This window comes from Dermacentor andersoni, chromosome 1, assembly GCF_023375885.2.
Source record: "Dermacentor andersoni chromosome 1, qqDerAnde1_hic_scaffold, whole genome shotgun sequence".
Lineage (NCBI taxonomy): Eukaryota > Metazoa > Arthropoda > Arachnida > Ixodida > Ixodidae > Dermacentor > Dermacentor andersoni.
Genome location: NC_092814.1, coordinates 18,564,900 through 18,586,039, shown reverse-complemented (window position 1 = coordinate 18,586,039; position 21,140 = coordinate 18,564,900).

The following is a 21,140-nucleotide window of genomic DNA, read 5'->3' as shown; positions in this document are numbered from 1 at the left end:
AGCGCGCATGCGCAAGCAAACGTCACGTGGTTAAGCAGTGAGGTGAAGCGCTCGTTCAGGGCCAGGAGCGGCGTAAGGAAGCTTACCCCTCAGTAAGGAAGCTTACTGAGGGGCCCTTACAGCTTACTGAGGGGCCCTTACTGAGGGGCCCTTACATAGTGACATAAGGTAGCCTCACCGCAATGAATGCTTCCTTACTCAGGTAAGGAAGATTTCATTGTTTGGCCCTTTGCTGCTTTCAGTATGGCTTGTACAGTTGGGCGCGCTACACCCGGTCCATACTTGAACACAAGTTGTACTGCAACGACTCGTTTCATATACTTCACTGCACAAGACAACACCGTCGCTGTCCTCAGATACCATAGCTGATTAATGAAAGGCCCGCACTCTTCACATTAGCGCTGGATTGCGATGTTGATAGCAATGACGCAAACACAACTGTCGCGTCCATAAAGTGGGCTACACCTCAGCGCGGCGTAAAACTTAACGGGATTTTAGACCACGTGAAGGCGCTTGGTGAGTAGCGGCTCGAGTGGCACAGCCAAAACAGTCACGCCCCTCTGCTCTCTTTGCTAGTATAATATTGGGCGCTGTTCCACGCACCCAAGGTCACATGACTACAGAGCGCATGCTTGGCGAAGTAGTGAGCGCACGGTAAGCTGATCAAGCGTGCGCTATGGGGGGGGGCGTCAGGTGAGTGCATGTCTGTTGCCATAGCCTGGTCGCGGCTGCACTGGGCTGCCCGCGCTGCTAAGCGCATGCCCGGACCGCACGCGCTATCTTGGATAATCTGCGGTGGGTGTAGAACCTGTGCAAGCCCAGATGAGTGGTGGCTTCATGTGTGCTGTCTCTATAGTGCTGCAGGTTGGATAATCTCGATGAAAATGAAACACCAAGCATTCTCGGTCAGCGCTCTTCATTACGCCAGCGTTGGCAGAGCGAGTGTTCACTGTGACCGAGTGAGATCTGTTCAGGTTAGCCTTTGCGCGCTTGACATCATGCTTGTTCACTTAAATAGCAGGCTAATGTTTACTGGAACTTATACAGCCGATAAAACTGAGAATCTTACCTTGTGTGGTTGTCTAATACCTTACTTTGCCTTTCTGGTTGCAGTGCGGCTTTTTTACGGGTTTCCCTACTAAGGAACGTCTAGTGCGGCTGAAAAATGCAGCAAACGCTTGCTTTGCTCACCTTAACGCCCGCTTTTGCAAAATATCTGATGGTCGCACTAGCAAAGCGATCTCGCAAGAACGCATGGCAACATCCCGCAAAGCCTGACTGCGAGAGTTTCATGCCGCAAACACGCCACGTTGAACCTTACGGTTATGTTTTAAGCATTGGCATTTAATATGCGCAAATGCGTTGCGGACGCAAGGCCGTTGCGTGCCGTGTAATAGAACTGGCTACTGCGCACGAAGAGCGCAGCTGGCGAGTCCAGTGCCGGATAGGTGCGCTTAATGTTAATATTGGCGCAGTGACTGTAAAGATAGTTTGTATAATAATGACATAATCACTGACGCATTTACTGGTGTAAGGCCTGTACATTCTTTAGCATTTTTTACTGGGTACGGATACGCGACGCAAGCTTCTGGCTACTCACTGAAGCCTCAAATTGCCCAAATAGCGCAACCACTAGCTACTGACTACGAAACGATCTGCAGAAGCTGACTGATTTTTCAGAATCGGGCAATATGGCGAAATATACCAATTATTGGGCAGTTTGAAAAATGTATCGCGACGGCATATAGAGCCGCGTTCGTTAATTTTCTGGTGCGCCAGCACAGCGGAGAATTGTTTTACATACTTTGGTTAATTGTGCTCTATTAAAATGAAACTTACTGGAAATTTCGTGATGGCAGTTGCTGCAAGTGCGTTCGCCCCTCACGCATCCCCACGTGCGGGTCTTGGCGAAGTACCGGGTCTTGACACTGTCAGTCTAGGTCACGTTGCGCAAAATCACTTGGGAGCTTTATTCGCTTGATGCCCGCTCCTGAGGTTACGCTGTTTCGACCAGTCAGGCGCCCACACGAACTTGGTAGGCGTTCGCGTTGGTTTCCAGCTGATCGTCGGCGAAGGCAAACTGCACGTGGCCGTCCGCAGCGAAGGTATGATGGTTCTAGCAAGGTGAAAAGACGTGAGCATAGCCCGTGCACGTGATTCCCACTCGATCGCCCGATGAGGAATGCTAGTATACGGTTTAAAGTACAACTTCCAGTAACGTCCTCCCACCCGCCACAAGCTCTTGATAAGCCCATCCAGCACCACTTCGCCTGAGTAGGTGACAAAAGTTTTTGGTGGCGACAGGGTTATCTGGGGATGATCCCAATGCATTGATCGGCTGGACAGCTTGTGTTATCTAGTAGCTGCTTACATTAACCAGCATGGGGGTATACACGTTACGCGTAGTGAAACGTTTTACGGAGAGAGCGTTTAAGTGGCTCACATCCCCGACGGTCTGGAAAACGCGGCGTGCGGTACAGAAAGTCACGCTAGCTCTGCTCGCGCCCACACAACGTCGTGCGACTGCTCGCACGTTCGTCCTCTCCCACAGCTGGCTCCGTTGCCGCTCATCATGCCAGCCTCCCCATAATGTCCATAATGCGAAGGCGCTGAGGGCACTGGCCCACTGCCCGTCGGTGGTGATTTCGGTCTCATATGCGTTGCCTCAAGATATCGCGAAATGAAAACAGGAATGAATATAACGAATGTGTACAACGAATGTATAACACGAATGAACGCAAAGGTATACAAATAAATGTGTGTGCGTACATTTGTCACGATGACCACCCATCGAGACAATAAATGCGTTCGCACCTTTGTTCAACATTCTGTGTCACCTCTTTATCGTGTACTGCACAGCTTCGCTGGTCATCCACCTCCACAGAGTGGAATGGCTCATGATCCTTAATTGCAAATATCTCTACTTCAAATTCGGTTTGCGGTCCTTACACGAGGGCGTGCCTTACACGAGCAAATACGGCATTTACTGATAAACATAAGACATGCTGGCTGCTTCGTTAGTGAGCGGCTACAACAAACAGTTGGTTTCATCAGCATAGACAGCTTCTGTTAAAAAGACTCGTAAACAAAGCGGCTTCATGTTAGGCGGGATACCCGTTATATGTTCTTGGACCCACCCGTGCTTGGGCTTCTCGGAACGACAGCTCCCCATATTGCACTCCCTCGTCCCCTTTGCTATCAATAGAAACCCTAACAGTTTCACGTGCACTGGGTTTCAAATACGGAGCCTAGTGAAATTCAGTTTTATGATTATCTTTACTGGAGCTTTGACATTCGACTGGCCTTTGGACTAAGTAACTGGTTCTTGGATGAAATCGAGCGGCCTCGGGAATACAAGGTCTGGCAGTTGATTTGTGGGGCAGGGAGATTTACTGGCGCACAGACTATCGCTTTGTAGGACATCATGTATTTTTCTTACAAAACTCTTAATATATTTTACGAAGTATGAGTAAACAGGGCGCTTAGAAATATTTGACAACAAATTTCACTTTCATACATAAACCAAGCTGTTTATTTAAAAAGATGGGACACATTTGTCCCCCTGACACTAATTGGTCTTTGACGAAGTAAGACGCATATGCCGCATTGACCCTTCTCAACACAAAATTATTTCTGGCCCCTTCCCTCGTAAGCGAAAACTCTTCAACTTTATCAGCTCTCTTGTATTATATGAGTGAATGAGGTGCTTAAAAGTAGTATGAAACTAATTACAGTTCTGTACAACAAGCCGTTAAGTTTTAAAAAGGGGGATGTATTTGTCCCACTAACACTTAATAGCGTTTTCGATAAGTGGGACTCATTTGTTCGGCTGATTTTTCAGGATATCAATGAAAATTGCATGTAGCCACTTCCCTCCTAAAATGGACCGAAGCATGACGGATAAGGTGGCACACCGGAGGCTATAAACAAAATGTTTGTGCTCAATGTCTCCAGAGCGTCAAACACCATCAGCATTAGTGCCTTTTTGCACCTACAGTCCTGGTCAAAAAACTTGAACCCGTTGCGAACGGCCGGGGAGCAGCAGGCCTTTCCGGCTCTAATTGGGTTCTTTGAATCCTCCAACCTTTATACGCGGCCATAAGCCCCGTTTCACGCTTCTTTTTCTTTTTGTTCACGGACCTACGCTCGTCCCTCCTCCATCTTTATTTCTCTTCACTCCTTTATTCTGCTTACCCTCCCCCGTGCAGTACTGTTGAGGTGACCTCCTAAGCGAGAGACAGTTACGGTACAGCACTTCTCCCACTTCAAAGTCACTTGCTACTACGACCGCTGTCGCGGCGCAGCCACCGTCGGCGCACGCCGCTGCTCGCTTGCGCCGAGGATAAAGAGGGCGAGGGACGCACTTATCTTACTCTCAAGCGTCGTTTGATAACAGCGCTCGTGAAAAACTAGTGCGGCGAGCGCGGCACGAACGCGACGGTGGCGAAGCGGAAGCCACCCGACCCATGCCGTTTGCGGCGTATGCTGGATGAGCGGGCGGCGGTACGCGATACGCTCAAATACGCGATACGCTCAAATTTCGCAATTCCGAGTATCGTAATCATCAGTTAATATTTTTCGGGACCTAATTAAAGGAACAATGCTATGAATAGTCCTGCGCTTGCTCGAACACGGGCACTTTGCGAGGATCGTAGCTAAGATTTGACTTCAGCAGCTGAATGATATATTAAATAATGCGCCACAATGGCATCTCGTATTTGTTATCATGGATGTCACAAATAGCAAATTAATTAAGATAGCATAATCTTCAGGGTAGCACCTGCCTCTCTCAACGAAATCAGAGGAGGGGGGGGGAGAGAAGCACGCCTTCAAGGCATTGATTGTGGTTTGGACTGGTTGCCCTGAACAATTGCAGCTTGCTCATGTGTTTGACTGTAAACTAGCCAAGGTCTCTGGTTGAAGGGACGCTACGTATAACCAAGTTTTTTAAACTACCTGTGAAGCCCTTTCTCGTAGAGACGAACGATACCTCAAAAATCTATATCAAAAATACTTCCTCCAGTGAACCTGTGACAGCGGCAGCACCGCCGATGTGACGCCTTCACTGTGCGAGATTCCTATAATCTCCTGGTCGTGGTCTACTGTACGCGATTCAAACGTGTGATGCCCAAAGCAAACGGTATGAACTTACACTGGCCTCACATTTGCTTGAAAGTGGGCCCTAACGACAATGAGGCAGTATGCACGAAGATATCACAAAAGGCGAGGTAGTGGGCACTTTCCAAAATGCCGAGGGAATGGGTCTAACTCAATCTGCTACTTAGGCAGGGCAAAAGTCTTTTAATCCCGAAGAGTTTTCATAATCTAACCGACGGGTTAGTTAAGGAACTTCAACGCCAAATGCAATCGTGTGATCGTTCCTTAGTGTAGAAGTGCGGTCAACGTATTTGAAATATTGTAACGGTGGTTACAGGCCTTTTCCGAAGAGAGCTTTTGTAGCCGACATTACAGCTTCTGGTCTTTTCTAAACGAACGATGAGTGAATTGCTCTCGCATTACAATAAAACATGGAGCAACGCTAGAGAGCACTGAGAGATGTCAGTTTATATTTTATCTTTTGTTTTCATCGCACTGAGAAACATATTCAACACGTTTATCTAAAGGCATAATGCGAAGGTTCTCGCCTTTGAATGTGTAGAATAAAATTGTAATAAGTAATTTCGATGATTAGGACAATGTTTATAGTATAAAGCGCTGCACGGAAGCCGGGAAGCCCAGGCGAGCGCATTTACTCCCACGAAGCGCCGTACCACGGCGGCCGCACCACGACCTCGCAGCGGGCAGAACGAACGTCGCACTAGTATTTCATGAGCGCTGTTATCAAAGGATGCTTGAGAGTGAGAGGGTTGCTTCCCTCTTTATCCTCGGCGCAAGCGAGCAGCGGCGCGGGCCGGCGGCGGCAGATAGTGGAGCGCAGCCGCTCCCCTGCCGTTGACAGCGGGTTCAAGTTTTTTGACCAAGACTGTACATGCTTTTGCACGTACATTCACAAGGGCGAGGTTTGCAGAGTAGCTATCCCCTTATGATACAAAAATTGACGTCTATTACGAGTTAAAAGCGTAAATCTCAATTCAGGAATGAGGGATACCTTATTAGCAGACTAGAGAGCTTTTTTCGCGAGAAAATGTCGGCCAAATTTAGAAAGTTTTGGAACAATGAAAACAGTTTTTCTAGATTTCGCATACTTGTCACCAGCCTAGTACTGATTTCAACAACTATTCTCGCATGAAGCGTTCAAACCTTTGGTCAGAAGACAACACCAAAGAAATGAGATAAATGCTCCCCTTTGCTGCTGAGAAGCGTTTTCACGCACGTAATAATGTAGGACACATGTGTCCTATTGTCCTACAAAGAGTTATATTGAGGGCCACTTGAATTTGATAAATCAAGCATGACAACTTGTAGAACCTGGAAGATACGGCCATGCTCTCAGCTATTATAAATATATTTAGATCATTGATGGTTCCTCAAGCACTCCTAACTTACGCGCATTACGGGATCTGCAAAATTGCCTCTTAAAAAATGATAATGTAGATAAAGACTTAATCGCGATAAGGTAGCCAGAAATGTAAGTGAATGCCTGAACTATGATAAGTATACATTTATTTATCCTACTTTAGCGAAAATAATATGAAGCTTACTATTCTTGACATTTATTGAGAATGTAAAACAGCAATCATCGAATTTCCTGGGGAATGTCTTCACCAGTGCGAGGTTAACTAGCACATCAGTGCATAAATTGGCCACAGAATACTCATTAGAGACTCGCGCGGAACGCCGGCAGAAGAAAGCGGCAGAAGCCAGATTCACTTCGACTAAGAATTGTTTCTCATTGTCGAGAAAGGCCGTTATTGTGGCCCTTTGCATCGAGACCGAAGAGGCTTCCTTTGCAAACTGAGGGAGTATAGAGGGTGTGGGCAAATGAGAGCTGGCGACCTCCGAGGCTGTGACAAAGAACTCATTCTGAGGGAGGCGTCCTTTTGTTACACCGCCATTCTCAGCCCACAAAGACAAAAGAAGCGCCATTGCACGGAGATGACGAGCGACGTCATTAATTAGCTTGGCGCCACTGCAACGCCCAAACGATGTTCCAGGAAGCGACAGCAAAATCACGATGTGCAAGAAAAACACACTACAGCCTTGTTCTAGAGTTGAGGCCAGGTTTCCAAGTACCAAACAAGGCGAAGCATTTCCGACGTGCTGTAAGCAAGGCTAGAAGGCAGTGCAGGTCTTGAGGAAAGAACGCCAACAAACAGTTACTTTTCCTGTATGCTTTTAAGGGGTCAATTGCCGGCGTCATGCGGGCGCCTTAGTTTCCTCAATTCGTCTCGTCCATTTGGTGTATACCTTAATTCTAGCGCTAGTAGTTCTGCTTCAAGTTAAAGTTATTGCGATATCATTTATACGGATGCTCGAGGCGCATTCACTCAAGTCCGCACTGTCGCTGTTGTCGGGCTGTCCTGCAGAAGGCGCGTGCGAGGATCTCCAGAGACGCGTAGCGCATTTGGCTGCAGAAACAACAATGCCAAGTGGGTGCACACCTTAGTCGTGGCGGAGAAAGGCTGGAGTTCTGTGCGCAGCAGGCATACGCTCCTTGTTGTGTTTATACTCTGCGGTGAGCAGTTACTTCACTAAGCGCTGGCGGGCGCCGTCTCTGTTTGTCTCATCTTGCGCAACGTCGAGTTTGTGCAGCATGCAACACCAATGCGTTGTAAGAAGCCTCGCCCGGCTCGCTCTGCTCCTTCTGCAGGATTTGCATGGCGTGCTACTCGAGACAGCATGTCGCTCCCGCGTATAGTAGTAACACCCCCATTCGACGAGGCCCAACGCTAAATCCTGCTATCACTTTCAATGCTCACCCGCCATGGTTGCTGAGTGGCTATGGTGTTGGGCTGCTGAGCACGAGGTCGCGGGATCGTATCCCGGCTGCGGCGGCGGCATTTCCATGGGGGCGAAATGCGAAAACACCCGTGCACTTAGATTTAGGTGCACGCTAAAGAACCTCAGGTGGTCGAAATTCCGGAGTCCTCCACTACGGCGTGCCTTATAATCAGAAAGTGGTTTTGGCATGTTAAACCCCATAATGTAAATGTAACTGTCAATGCTTCGCCCTTCGGGTCGAACTGCCAAATGATTAGTTCGGCATATAGCAGTAGTGTGTCAGAAACAAAGCCGCAGTACAGTGCACAACATTCCCAAGTTGATGGCCTTTCAGTGCGTACGTCAAACCGAACACTGTTTACGCACACGTGTTTCGTTTTCGAAGGTGCTTATCGGGAGCGCTGGTGGCATCCCTTCCGCTAAAAGGCTTCGTTAACTATGGACCATTGTTTGTCAGAAGCAGCTTCTATTGCGTGCACTAATGGGAAACCTCAGCGGCTAAGCACTCAGATGCCGATTGCCCATCACGCACCCCTATTGACCCGCCGCCACAAAATGACCAGGATGACAACGCCTTCCTTGGAATGATAAACGCGGAAGACTTCGCTGAACAGCAACGTGCAGACACGGAGCTGAAAAGCCTCGTCAAGTATTTGGATGGGACCGACGTTGTCCATAGGCATTTAGGCGATAATTGTCTTCGTTCACGCTTCAAAACAACGTACTCATAGAGAACTTCTCACCAGCATCGCCAACTACCTTCTTGTTGTTACCCCAGCATTGCCTCCAGAAGTACTGCACGCCCTACATGACGATCCGACACTGGGTACCTCGGGTTCTCCCGGACGCTATCGAGGATACAAGAAAAGTATTACTGGCCGCGCTTGTCCGCCGACGTCGCCCGTTAGGTCAAGACATGCCGAGACTGTAAGCGACGCAAGACGCCACCTACAAGGCCAGCGGGATTACTACAGCCGATCGAGCCTCCTTGCCGACCATTTAAGCAGATCGGGATGGACTTGTTGGAACCCTTTCCGACGTCAACATCTGGAAACAAGTGGATCGTCCTGGCGACGCGCTACCTCACCCGGTTCGCTCAAACGAAAGCTCTGCTGAAAGGTAGAGCAGCCGAAATGGCGAAATTCTTTGTCTACAACATCCCACTGCGACATGGCGCCTCAGAAGTCCTCATCACCGACAGTGGAACGGCCTTTACAGTGGAGCTCATCCAAGCCACAGTCCAGTCATCCAGTCCTTCTGTGGCTTGTCTGGCTGTATTTGCAATACAGCCAGACAAGCCACAGAAGGACAACTGCCTACCACCCGCAGGCGAATGGTCTTACGGAGCGCCTGAATAAGGCCCTCGCCGATATGCTAGCAATGTAGTACGTCGATGTCGAGCTCAAGACCTGGGATGCCGTCGTGCCGTACATAACGTTCGCTTACAATACGGCGGTTCAAGAAACAACACAGATCACGCCGTTCAAGCTGGTTTACGGCAGGAACCCGACAATGACTCGACGCCATGCTCCCGCACGTCACCGGCGAAGAGAATCATGACATAGCCACCTATCGCCAGCGCGCCGAAGAAGCCCGATAGCTCGTCCGCTTGCGGCCCAAGAACCAGCAGAGGACCGACAGCCGACACTCCAACCTTCGATAACGCTACGTCGGGTATCAGCCCGGCGACCGTGTTTGGGTTTGGACCCCAATACGACGACGAGGACTTAGCGAGGAGCTTTTGCGTCGCTATTTCGGACTCTACAAGATCATCCGACGCATTGGCACACTCGACTATGTGGTCGTGCCAGACGGCATTTCGTTGTCACAGCAGCACCGTTCACGACCCGGAATAGTCATGTGGTCCTACTTAAACCGTTCTACCAGCCCTAACGATCTTTAGAACTTTGCATAGCTGAACATTGCACTTTTCTTTTTTTATTGCGAAAGCAATACTGCTCGAGGTTTCCGCTCTTGGCCGTCATCCCGGAGAATCCACCACTGACCTTTAGCGTGACCTATGTGTGACGTCATACCAGGTGTGGAAAAGCGGGGCCCCAACTCGGCTCGTCGCGATCGTCCCAGCGAATCCTCCATGCTGCTGCTGCGCGCCGCTGCCGCAAGGGGCGCTCGCTGTACGTGACGTCATGCCAGCTGTGGAAAAGCGGCCCCCCAACTCGGCTCGTCGCAGTCGTCCTAGCGAATCCTCCACGGTATGTCAGATGATGTGTATAAGGTGAAGCTGCAACGATGTGCTGCAGCTAAGAAGCGGCGGCGTGCGGAAGAAACGGATGAAGAGCGGGAACAACGTTTAGCTAAACGGCGTGCATATTATGCACGCCGTTTAGCGCACCATCCCACATCTGACACAAGGTATCGTTCTCAGCTTGCCGAAGCCAAGCGACGACACAGCCAGTGTACATAGCTTTTAATTGAGCATCCGCATTTATAGCGCACTCGGTACGTAAAAGGGGGAGTGCGTTGTCGTACATCCTACAGCGGCATGCTGACGGCTTGGGCATACGGCTGATGCGCATGCAGATACGATATACGGTATAGCAAAATGTTTCCTTCGTCTTTAAAACAGCGATCCCTCTTTGAACATCAGTGAGCTCTGTAGAGAATGGAAAGCCTAGCACTGATTTGTCATTTTTGCACGTTGCTTGTCCTCGCCCCATTCGTCCTCTAGATCTCCTACTCAAGAAAGAAAACCTAGGTTTGTTATTTCATTTGTCAACTGCAATTATGCAGGCCTGTATAAGAAGCGTTAGGTCACTATATATCGTGTGGTTTCAGTTGCCTGCCACAACCATGCGCTTTATGTGTCTTCCGTGCTAGACTGCACCAACTCTTTTTTTACGTAGCAGGAGAACACGCAATTGCTTAAAGTTATGTTGTCGAAGTCTATGAAATAATATCTTGTTATGAAAGCGAAGACTTTACAAATGAGCAAAACATTCTTACGTTTTGAAGAGGAAAAATACAAAATAAGAGGTATACGTTTTTAGGTTGACCAAATTTTTTTTTTGCCTCTGGCAGATAGCACGATTCTGAACCTTGAACTAAGTTACTCCGCGAGGTGGCCATTATAGTTCTATGAGGATTTAGAATACTTGATTGAATAATGAATATAGTTGCACTCATTAACTTTCAATTATTAGTTTACGGCGTACATTAAATTTTACGAATCGTAGCGGGTGAGTTTGCGAGGCCTGCCCACTTTTAACGGGTTCTCGCAATGGCACCATTTTGGAGATATTAATTTTTATTATGTGCGATTAAATGCATGGGCGTTCCAGTTACTTTACCTCAATGTATAAGACAACGTGTTTTTCTGAAAGAGGTAATGGCAAAATTGTGCATTTTTACCGCACGTTGGACTGCGCATATCTCGAAACCGGTGCGATCTTCTTTCATTCCATGTCTGTATGCCTTGCAAACTTTCTAGCTACAATTTGTAAATTGCAATATGTGCTGAACATTATTCATAAACACCAATCAGTGAAATTTTTTTAATTTGTCAATTATTTGATCGCTCGTGAAAGTAATGCCTGCCTCACGGAGTAATTTAGTTCAAGGGTTAGAATGCGGCTACCTTCCACAGGTGTCTCTTTTTTCATTTGGTGAAGCTAAAACAAAACACCTTGTATAACATTTAAAGAAGACTGAAAAAGCAAAACCAAAGATCGAGCTTTCTGTTCGTGCTCTCTCATGGGAGATTGTGGAACTAGGTGCTGTGTGGCTTTAAAAAATATCGCAAAGCGCGCTGTTCAACCGCTGCCACGTGGGACGACACGTGCGGGCGATTACATAACTCGGCCACTGGCTCCGACGACTCCGCAACGATGCGCTTGGGTTTATCAAGGTACCGCACATACATGGCTGTGGTTCAAAAATCGCTCTTGGCAACAACGCTACGCCATGTGTGGAGAGCCAAGATAGGCATCCATCGAACGCCACCTTCGGTCTACACAGGATGCACTAACTATAACGATAGCCAGCGTAGTTTCATCACAGTCATTGTTTTTGTCTGGCAAATCGAGTACAAATTTTCGTCCTTTCCGTAGGCTTCCATTCCGGAATATTTAACCGCTCTGGGAACAACCGTGTTCCCACAACATAGTCACTGCATTCGGTTCCTGTGGCTTGTCTTTTAGGGCATCTGTGTCACCTGCCTTTTTCAATAATCGACCTGTACTTTTAATAGAAAGCCTCGCTAGTTCAATTGAAAACGCAATAGCTTCGCGCCGCGGCCGCTTGAGGCGCTAGTTATTACGTGTACAGAAAATTTGGATATGTGCAGCAAAACAATGCCAGGCAACATTCCGTATTTTCTGCGCACTCTTGTTGCATTAAAGACCTTCCTATTGCTCGACTAAAAAACACACATGTAATCAGTATTCTGCCTGTCTTGACATATTTCAGAGTTCACTTCTTGTGTTTGTATAAATGTATATAGTTAATCACGTTATATAATGAACTCCCATTTACGCCCGCCTGCTCGTTTTCTGTTTTCCTATTTGTTTCTACATCTGGCAATGTTTTGTCTACCACACGTCTTCTTTGTGCATTTTGTATCGCGTATTAATTTTTATGTGCACCACTACGAAAGCTCGATAGCTGTTCCTGGGCACTATAATAAGCATTTGATAGATAGATAGATAGATAGATAGATAGATAGATAGATAGATAGATAGATAGATAGATAGATAGATAGATAGATAGATAGATAGATAGATAGATAGATAGATAGATTTATTTATTTATTTATTTATTTATTTATTTATTATTTTTATTGCAATGCTTACGCACTACGGCGTTGAAGATGCTATTGCAGCTCTGCTGCGCAGCTCTCTCCATGACAGGTCCTCCTTCGTGAGCATGAATGACCAATCTTCTTTTGCATATACGGTATCAATTACAGTGCCCCAAGATTGGTACACTTCTTAATTTTTGCTAATCACGTTTCCTCGGCGCTCCAGAAGTCTCAATTTCTTCTTTACACTGATAACACCAAAATATCTAAGGAGATGCAAAGATTTGAAGACTGCCGCGCTCTACAGTCCAACCTATCATCATTCTCTGAATGGTGCCGAATTAATGGGCGTCTTCTAAGCTAATCTAAAACCAGAATTTTGTCATATCCGCGTAAAACACCTCGCCTCCTCCTGTTCAGACGATCCTGCCGTCTTCACGAGTATTGTTGAAATAGGCGATCTCAGTGTGCTTTTCGATAGCAGGTTAAGCCTCTCCGTCCACTATAGGCCATGAGGCCTGCGTATGCTTGGTTTTGTCTGCAAAGGTACTCGATTTTTCGCAAGCGTATCCCCTATTTGCGTACCCAGCTCACCTCGCTCAAATTGCTCACATTGCTATGTCTTCCGGTACTTGAATACACTTCAGTGGTGGGGAAATTGACAAGCGATTCAAATAGCTAATAATCGAACGCGTACAGAAAAAGATTGTGAGTGTCTATAAACATCGTTTTCTGACCTTGCACTCCAACAGCTTTTCAAGCTTGAATAGTTATTGTAGATTTCTATAATTTAGCCGCAAACGTAGTCGGCCAGACGTCCTTCTTTTTTCACAAGATCACTCATGGAATGATTTATATACGGATCTACTACCTTTTCATTCACTGTGGGTTCCGCAGAACACTAGCAGAGAACATAGACCTTCCTACGTTCCTGCCCTATTCAGCAGACACTCGCCTATCCGCAGAATACAAAGTCCATACAAGTGTCATTTTTTTCATCTTGACATCTTTTAAAATGTGGTATGTGGCACCGATGGCCGAGATAGATTTTGAAGGTTGGTGTAAAAGGATCAGGGATGACGCCGCGGCGGCAACCAAGGAGGTTGTCACTGAGCTCGACGTTGACAAGATGGATAGCAGGTTGGCGCACCTGCTGGAAGCCAAGCAAGCCCTCCTCACGAGATGGAAGGGGCAGAAGCATAACAGGAGGCTCCGCAAGAAGGTTTCGGAGGTTAACAGGGAGATCGAACAGCACTGCAAGAACCTGTGTAAGCAACAATGGGATGAGCTCTGTGAATCCGTCGAGGGTCAGCTCAGATCAGGCAAGAGCTGGGGTCTGCTCAAACACCTTCTCGATGAGGGCAGCACCAGATCCAGCCAGAGACGATCCCTCGCGCGAGCCATCCACCTCGCTACGGACTCTACCCCGGACGAGTTGGTTGTCGACAGGCTCATAGACAAGTACCTGCCGGTCGCGGATAGCTGTGCCCCTACCCAGTTCCCGGACTACGCAGGGTCTGCGGTGCCGGAGTTGGACCAGGACTTTACCGCGGCCGAGATGAGAGATTTCCTCTTTTCACTCAACGTAAAATCTGCCCCAGGCCCAGATGGCGTCACTAACAGTATGCTGAGGAATCTCGATGATGAGTCGATCGACTTCCTCAATGAAAGGATTAATGAAGTCTGGCGCAGTGGACAAGTCCCCACACAGTAGAAGGCGGCCTGCACGGTACTCATCCCCAAACCCGGTAAAGCACCAGGAATAGAGAATCTAAGACCACTTTCTCTGACGTCCTGTGTCGGTAAGGCTGTAGAGCATGCACTGCTCAACCGGCACAAGGTGCAACATCGAGGCCAATGGCATGTACACCCACAATATGATTGGTTTCAGAGCCGGCCTCTAGGCACAGGACGTCATGAAGCTGATAAAGCATCAGATCATCGACCGGAGCACGGGAGATACCAGAGCCATCCTTGGATTAGACCAGCAGAAGGCGTTCGACAATATCTCACACGAGTTCATTCTCCAGTCTATTGCCGGCTTCGGGCTCGGGAAGAGGGCCTACGACTTCGTCCGATCCTTCCTTAGCCAGAGAACTGCCAAGCTCAAGATCGAAGGATACCTTTCGCAAGAGGTCCCCCTCGGTTCACGCGGCACGCCTCAGGGCTCAGTCATCTCGCGAACATTATTTAACATCGCAATGATCGGGCTTTCTAAGGAGCTCGCTAAGATTCAAGGAATCAACCATACCATCTACGCAGATGACATCACCATCTGGTGCGTCGGCGGGAGCAACGGCCAAGTTGAAGCCGCCATGCAGAGCGCCATCGATGCGACCGAGCGCTTCCTCCGCCCCACTGGGCTCAGACGTTCTCCATCGAAATCTGAGCTACTTCTCTACAAGAAAAGACCCAGAGGCGGCGGCCGTCGTGATTGGAAACCGGCGTCCGAAAGCGAAATACGGCTTTTCACTGGTGACGGGTCTCCGGTGCCCAGAGTGGACTCGCTCCGAATATTGGGGATGTATATCGAGTCTAACGGTTCCAATGGAAACGCACTCAGAAAGATCACCGCCAAGACGGAGAGTGCTCTCGGCCTCATTCGTAGGATCGCCAACAGGCACCGGGGAACCAAGGAAGACAATCTCATCCGCATTATACATGCTTTTGTTCTCTGCCACCTTTCATACTCGGCGGCCATGCATAATTGGCATGTTGCAGAGAGGAACAAGCTCTATTCACTCATCAGAAAGGTCTTTAAGCTTGCCCTCGGCCTACCTGCAAGCACCCACACCGAAAACCTGTTGAAGCTCGCAGTCCGCAACACGCTCGAAGAGATTATCGAGGCACAAGAGCACTCACAGCTGCTCAGGCTATCCGGCACTCCGACGGGGCGCAAGATACTCGACGAGATGGGCCTCAATCCTGTCGACCAGTGCCCTGACGCCGTGAGGATTCCCAGCGACATCAGGTCTCAATTGCACATCGCGCCCCTTCCCTGCAATATGCACCCCGCAAACAACGTCGGCAGACGTCGGGCCAGGGGTACAGCTCTACTCGAGCATGTCCGCAATAACCACATTGAGGCAAGCTTCGTGGATGCCGTCCAACAAGAGGCATTCGCCGTCTTCATCGTAGACTCCCATTCAAGGCTCACTTGCTGCGCTATGGTACACACTTCGAGGCCCGTGGTAGACGAACAGGTTGCAATCGCGCTGGCTGTGCTCGATGGTCGCAGAGAGGCAATATACAGTAATTCCAAGGTAGCCATTAAGGCCTACCAAACCGGTATGGTCTCCCCCCAGGCCCTCCGCATTCTCGAAAGCGCTAAAAGTATCTCTCCGCATTCTCTCATTTGGTTTCCCGCTCACTTGGGGTCGATTGAGGGTTCTCCCTCTAACCCTAGCGAGGGCGCACACGAGGCCGCGCGAGGACTCACTGACCGCGCCGCCTCAGCAGTCCCCCTGCCCCGCGGGGAACCCTTGCTTAAGACGGGTATTCCCCCTCCCGCACCCCGCCTTATGCAGGGCGCGGGCGGTTACCCTTCGACTTTTACAAGCCCGTGTGTACCCTAAACTCGCGGTTTTTCATGCGATATACCCTGAAAGATATCCCAGTGCGGACTGCCCTGCCTGTGGACTAAGGGCAACATTGGACAATGTGTTGTGGGAGTGTGAAGCCATCGGCTCCTCCTTCAGCGAGGATAGGTGGGCTGCATTCTTGGGCAGCCCCGAACTCAACGACCAAACCCTGGTCGTCCAGAGTGCCCGCGATCGGGCCGTCAAGCTCGGCTTGGCGGTCCCTACGTGGGACTAGCCGGGTGGTGCGGGGTCTCCCCTGCGTCTTCTCTGGAACGAAATAAAATTACTTCACTCGCTCACTCACTCTTTCTGTTCCGTGCTTCACGCTTTCTCATGAGCCTTTTGTTCAGCGGCGCTCATCTCCGGTTTTCTCATACTTTATCTCTCCTTCCATGTAAGTACTCCGTCTCTGAAATGTGCGTTATTGCTGTATTATTGCTGATTATGTTGTTGTTTATACCGTTATTTTTTGTAATGGTTTATCCCGTAACATTTGGCCGCTTTTTTTTTTTTGTTTCACATTTCCGCCGGTCTTCTTTTCGTTTTTCTGCGCACGAGAACATACACTTGAGTGTTGTTACTGGGCTCGTTAAATAAATTGACTGATTGATTGGATGATTGATTGATTGATTGATTGATTGATTGATTGATTGATTGATTGATTGATTGATTGATTGATTGATTCTCCTGCGCACTGAACGTTAACGTGCGCTGACTCTAACCCATCATTTTCATATGTTGTTATCTGTATACTTTATTTCTATGTGCATCATTAAAGACTTGCATCGGGGGTCATTTTTCTGTTATTGTATGTAAAATATTCAGTGTTGTATGAACTGGATGTATGCTTGCGCTGTGATGTACTCTGTTGCTTTCTATACGCATTTGCATAGCATAGCAGGTCCCCCTGACCATCTTGAGCGTTCCTGTATACTGATGCCGTTTGATTAACTCGAAATAAATAAATTCTAACTCAGGCCCGCAATTTGGCTAGCATGACATCAGCATGCCTGCGAACACATTTGCTGATGACTTTCCTGCTACAAATTGCTAACGTGTGCCTTAGCACGTCCCTCCGCGCGTTTCCACTTCGAAATAAATTGAGGTGTTCGTGAGTGCTTTTTCTGTTCCCGTCATTCTCACGAGATGATTTACGCCAGCTGCCATGTCGCTGCCCTCAGCAGCACGCTCGTTCCCTGCCTGCGGTCCTTGAAATGATACGGGTGCAAGACAGCCCGCACTCTTCTTAAATGCCGTTTGCGCCACAGGCCTGCTGAACGCTTAGAGTAGCAATTCTTGCTCACCTTTATTCGTGCCAACTCACACTCGGTTGTCACCCTTAGATGCAAGTGCCAGAAATGCGAGAGAGATTCGCTTTGAGGAAAGCCAATGGGGTGAGCCGTTGATGCCAGACGCAAATAAATGCGATTGACTATTTGTTGTAGTATTCCAGTAGTGAACCAACGTGGAAGCTTAAAGCTGTCTATTGAATGAAAGGCAGTTTAGTTAAATAACAAATCTACTGCCGTGCCAAATTATTCTGCATTATGGATTTTATTTAAGCAAGGCAGCTATTCATAATTGTTTTCTCTCTTCAAGAGCCTGATTTGACTAGAAATCTTGCATACACCGACGATAGTATACCAGCTTTTCAGGTCTCGCATACAAGCATTCCTAAAGCTTGAAACCGGTCCTTAACATCTTTATGGTGGCGCGGAAGTGATTCGAGGCTGATGAAGACCTTTTATAGGTGTAAAAATACCCTTGTTGCATGCAAACCCCCTACAAATGCTCAAGGGTAGCCACAATAGATGTAGACAAAATACAGCCATTTACCCCTAGTATGGGAGAGCGAATACGTTTAGTGCGCATTAGTGCTTAAGCGGCGATTCGCTTGACCGGTTCCTAGCAACGCTACGTCTCCAAAAGTGCAAGATCACCGCTGTTATTTTTTGCAGGGCTTTGTGCCGATTGTGTAAACGCGAACTCATAGTTTGGACAGGCTAATTTTCTGCCTTCATTTGGCCTGCTTTCCAATTTACCTTAAACATACGGCTCAATGTCTTCAGTGTTTACTCGACTTCACCTTAGCAATTGTATTACGCCTTTCTCTGCTTTCTTAACATCCACTCGAAGTGGCAGCAAAGCTACGTAATCATGTATCTGTATCCCTAAGGTGGGGTATCCGGTGAAAACAGCTTAAATATCACGGGCCCTGTATCCTTAGAAGACGCTGGCTGTTTCGAAACCACTTTAGGTCATGCATATATCAGGATCATGCTTATCTGAGCAACAATAATATGATCACGTCTAAGTGCTGTTATGTTAACTGTTTCTTACCGCGGCCCCAGTTCCTACGCTCGCATCGCGAAAACGAATAGCTTATAATAGCCCCCTTGCGCCCGCACATACGCATAAAGTTTGCGTTTGCAGTTGCAATCCATTTGTACCGAGATTCAGTGACGCGTACTAACGCTTTAGCAAAGAAGCGACATTGGCTGTAATTGTTAAATGACGCAAGAAATTTTATTTCCCATAATAATTCTGTGGGCAAATTATTATGAAACGATGATAGATAATAAGGACGAACTTGTGCAAAGACCTACAAAGCATGCGCTGTCCTTCAGTGCTAGGGACGCCACTAGTTGCATGACCACCGGTCATTCGTGCGAACCGCGAGACAACACGTAAAGACGCCGGCACGAGTGTAAAGTTCCAACTGAACTTAATTATTAGGAGGGTGAAGTTTGTGTACACACGTGATATCACTGACATCCGGTGGGTGACAACGATGCACATCACATGATGTCTCGGTATAAACCTCCCTCCAATAAAAATTCGGTTGGAAGTGTACGCTCGTGCCTTTGTCTTGACGTGTTATCTTCCCCTAATTTACGCGCAAAACCTGCTGTCATATAATACAGAGTGAAATTCACCAAAACCAATATCCCACTCTCCCCTCTAGAAGCCTGATTGTGAAACCAGATATTTGGTGCATAGCTGCTCTCATACATATGGATGGGCTATATTATTGAGTAATGACAAAAATAAATGAAAGATAGATCCGTGAAAGAGAGATCCGTGGTCTTCATCCCATGCACTGGGGACATGTGTTTTGAGAAATAATCAGTTCTATGACTGCATACACATTATTTCCTCCGCACTAATTAACACATCCACCAACAACACTAATTACACGTTAAAAAGCCTTCAGATCATACAGGTCGTGTCCCTCATGTTGCCTGACATACGGGCGTCCACCACGAGCAATGCGTGAACGCGAACCTGTGAACAGCGCGCATACTGCTACGATGACAGCCTGCGACACCCACCGCCTATCCCCGCCTCGAGGGCGTCAGGCCGGCAGCTACGCTCCGCTGTGCTCTCTGGTGAGCCATGCATAGCACTAGAATGGAAACACTAGCAAACAGATGCCTAAGGTTGTAGTAAACCAACTTCTCTATTAAAGTTTCTATGCACAATTGTAGCTTACATTATGAATGCGATAATTACGACTAGCGTGTTCCACGGCCTTTTAAAGATAGCCCGAATTTACCCTATTCATAAAGGAGACAATAGAAATGAAATCACAAATTACAGGCCTACTTTTGTGTTTCCAATAATTACCAAACTATTTTAACAGACGATCAGAAGTACACTGAAAAACTTATTTTATAAATATAATCTGATAAGACGGTTGCAATGTGGATTTTTTTTAAGAATTGGTCTTGTGAACAAGCTTTGCTTCTTGTTAAAAAATATAGTCGCTAGTATAGATAAATGCACCAGTGGGCTGTTCCTAGATATTCGTAGAGTTTTGCTGCGTCCAGTAGGATATTGTCTCGTGCACATTGGAAAGATATGGCATCCGTGGTAAAGCCCTAGACCTCCTCAGAATATTTCACAAGCAGGCCACAATACGTGCAAATAAATAATGCTGCATCAGATACTCTTGTTATATCACAAACAGTTCCACTGGGCTCGATATTAGGACATAATGGAGGCGCAAACTCGATAAAAATTGAAGTACCTGAGTTGAGCTCGGACAGTTATAGCTTACAGGCTCATCGCCAGTATGGCTTCGTAATCGAAGACATCAGAACCAGCTACGACGGCTAGAAACGCGTGTGGTCGCCTGTGCTTGTAGTCCAGAGTAAATAAGTCACACAGGTTGGTTACGCCTGTTCCCTGCAGGTGGAGGATATTCGTCCCCGCCACAGATGGCGAGTTGAATCACCGATAAAATAAATGCATTCACAAGACCAGCAAGGTATGTAAGATGGACTCAATACTTGCTTCACGACACGTGCTGCGACCTTTCCGGCGCAACTCCTCGTTTCCCTTTGGTCAAACTCCACTCGACAAACGAGTCTGGCTGCCATGGCTAAGACCGCTCGATGCGGGCCCACCGATGACGTTGGCCTTTCGAGGCGCAGTCCTGCCTCTTTTCAATTGTGCGCCCAAACTGAGCAAGTATACAGCGGACTTAACACTTAGTGACCGCGTTTCCTTCTTTTTTTTTATAGTGTGTTCCTGAACCATCGGTTGGGGCCGCGAGTGGTTTGGTAGCTATGCGATGTGTCTGCCAATCATTAGTGAGTTTGAATCTCCGAATAATTGTGAGTGACGTTAGAGTGGCATGATCGCTGAGTCAGAGCTCAATCACATACTACGGAAAATATCAAAAGCTCAGACTACTTCTATACCAGTTATTATAGCGCAGCATACTTTCATGCACAGGCAACATAGAACGCTTCTACAAAGACCACAGTACCAGTTTGGGCACGGTGACAATTCTTAAAAGCGATAAAAAACTGGAACTGCATGACACGCGCGAAAAAAGCACACAAACGCACAGTGCGCGTGGTTGAATGGCCTGCCAAGGTGGCAACGGGCAAGTT